Genomic DNA, 2,926 nt, shown 5'->3' with positions numbered 1-2,926 from the left:
TTAGATTGCATACTGCATTACAAATGCCCTTTATATTTTCACTTTTATTCTTCACAATCAAAGTGAGAACATCCTTTAACAAGGTACTGTTTAAAAAGAAAAGTGTATTTAATACTGTTGTGTGTTCTAAGCACAAAATTTACTTACTATATTTTTATTTGTATGTTTATTTAAAACAAATTTATTAAAATATATTGCTATTTGACATAAAGAACATTTGCCTATTTAAAAAGGAAAATATTTGTAAGATTTTCCAAGAAATAAAATACTCTCTGATTCAATCACTGATAAGTAATTTTAGCTTTTCCCTTTTAAAATTCAAGTTATTGCATAGGGAATCAGTCAGTGCTATGCAATATCTTTATTGTGCCTGTGTCACTCCAAGGGAATGGAGTAAGAGGAGACTGAGTTTAGGAAATTTGTGGTCACAGAACTCCTTAACTTTTACTAGAAAGATGATGTGCACAACGAAATCCATGATGACTGTGAGAAAACTGACTTACTGATGATTCAGCCCATGGACATTGTTGCTCATTTTAGATTCATTTTCTGATTTCTTTGTCTTCTCTTTGCTTTTTCTTTCTGAAGATCTGACAGAGACAGATATTTCCAGGCTTGGTGTTCTTGCAGCCAGTGATTTGAAAGTATTAAGTATTGGCTTAGCCTTCAAAAGCTATTTACTTACAGAAGTGATTTTCACAAGAGACCTTTCAGCAAAACACAGCTTTTTCTTCCACAGATGTTGCTCCTTCTTCATTGCTTAACTTTGGCATTCATGACCTTGTGCAAATTAATTGTCTGGGGCAAAACATGCATATCATATTTTCCTATCCAATCTGCAGCACCACACCATGATTCTTTTTCCCTGACAGAGGCACAAGGACACCATTTATTATCTCTTTGTTAATGACAGATTTAATTTTTCTTACACCATCTTTATTATTTGAGAGCTATCAGACAGTTGCCTTTTCTGCTTCCACAATGAATTCAGTAATTAGTAACGTTCCAGGGGCTGATATTGAGTTAAACAGGCACTCATTACTCTCCCGTGGTTTCCTGCTCACTACTGCTTCCACAAGTGTACTGCCAATTGTCTCTAGGAGGGCTCAAGAGGATATTGAAGAATATTCAGCTGTTCCTTTAATTTCAAGAAGAGAACACTGGAGATTGCTGAGCTCCTCAATGTATCCCATTTTTTCCTGGTAAGATAATTATATCCAAACAGGTAGCCATCTTAAACTCATCAAGTCCCCCCGACTCAGTACACAAGACTTCATTCCCGGTGAAGATCAGGTTATTACTGAACCATCTAGCAACCAGAGACTCACAAACATCAAAGCACAGGCTGCTGATCCTTTAAGTGAATTAAGCCAAACATGTGCAACATGTTCGATGACTGAAATAAAATTCTCTCATGAATTCTCAAATCAAGTTTCGCATAGCAAACAGCCCCACTTTTGTGAGATGTTCTGGATGAACTCTGTGATATTAGCCAGCTGGTATGCACTAATGGGAATGCAAACTATCACTTCTGGGCATTCATTTTCTTCTCTTACTGAAATAACACCATCGGTGCCATTCACAGAACCGTCATCTTTGTTTTCTTCCAAAAAGAGTGCAAAAAGAACAATCGTGGCCTCATCCTTGGAGGAATCCATTACCCAATCAAGTAATTTGAATGTTAATTTATGCTTGGATAAAAATTGTTTATGCATTGTCCCTTCATGAACTCTCTCCAGACTTGATTTATTCTGCTTTGACTTCAAAACTGACTACTGATGATGTGTTGGTATCAGAAAACATTATGAAGCTATTGGAATTAGGAAAATATAACTACAGGCTCAGCTGAGGTACTGAATCAAGACAGTTTAACGGAAATAGAAGAGTAAAAAGCTTCTAAACAGTTCAAACTTCATGCAAGTTATAATTCTCTACATTCTGAATGAATGAGTTACTTTAAAGATCTAATAAAAAGTGAACAACCTGCCACTGTGCCTAGACTCAGTGTGTGATTTTGCAGAAGGAACGCTAATTTCATTCTCTGCCAGCAACTCAGTCCCTTTCAATCTGAACCTCTTTCCCCATCTCTGTTATTCAGATTGCCATATTATACATATTATCAGATCCTCCAGCTAATTTAAAAGAAGCTGTCAGGACTTCTCCAGAATGGTCCAAATGGGAACTTCATCTTACTGAGCATCGACAGGACACTCCTGCTGCAAGCCACATTCTTTCCATCACCGGATCACTTAGGTTGGCATCACTGGAGTCCAACCCAGCCCCTTGACAGCTGATGAGTTCTGTGGAGTTTCTCTGTTTCTGTACAGTAAACTTTTACAAGTGCTTTACATTTCTATAGAGAACAAAGAGCCTGTGTGGCCACCAGATGCTCTAAACAGACTCATTGTACTCAGGGCAGCAGACAGTTCAATGGAAATGGCTCCTGCTGTTGTACCTGAAACAGATGGGTTTTCTTTCTGCACTGCCACAGAGCCTACGGAATCAATGCAGGAGTGTGCTGGAGATGGCTAGACTGCTGGCAAGCAATCAGTAACTGACAGAGTTCAATTCATTCCAATGGATCTTTCAAAGTTTAGGAATCACTTATTATTCTCATTTCTTGAACTAGCTCTTTGCCAAGGGGAACACAATGTAATATATATTTTCCATCATTATTTTCAGTGCTGACAGCTTAAATGAGAAAAAACTGAGAGATTAAGGAAACTATTTTATATGGTTTATCAATTTTAAATACAGTGAGGTTTTCATTGTACATAATTCCGTACAGGTTTATGTCCCTTTACTTAACAAAAACAGTACATAAAAATGAAAGAGAAAATATATTGCCTGTAAATCTGGATTCAAAAATCTTGAACAATTAGTGAGGAATCAATCTTCTTTGATTGTGGTACTTAAATTGGAGCAC

The 2,926-nt window shown here is 36.9% G+C and overlaps 1 pseudogene; it reads right to left on the bottom strand.

Moving 5' to 3' along the window:
- Positions 1–1,658, bottom strand: part of LOC103752505 — a 113,478-nt pseudogene extending 111,820 nt beyond the window's left edge.
- Positions 1,659–2,926: the final 1,268 nt, after the last annotated feature.

Source organism: Nannospalax galili, unplaced genomic scaffold (genome assembly GCF_000622305.1).
Source record: "Nannospalax galili isolate Female #2095 unplaced genomic scaffold, S.galili_v1.0 scaffold206, whole genome shotgun sequence".
NCBI lineage: Eukaryota > Metazoa > Chordata > Mammalia > Rodentia > Spalacidae > Nannospalax > Nannospalax galili.
Note: the sequence above shows the minus strand (reverse complement) of the source record. Positions and strands in the feature narration are given on the sequence as shown.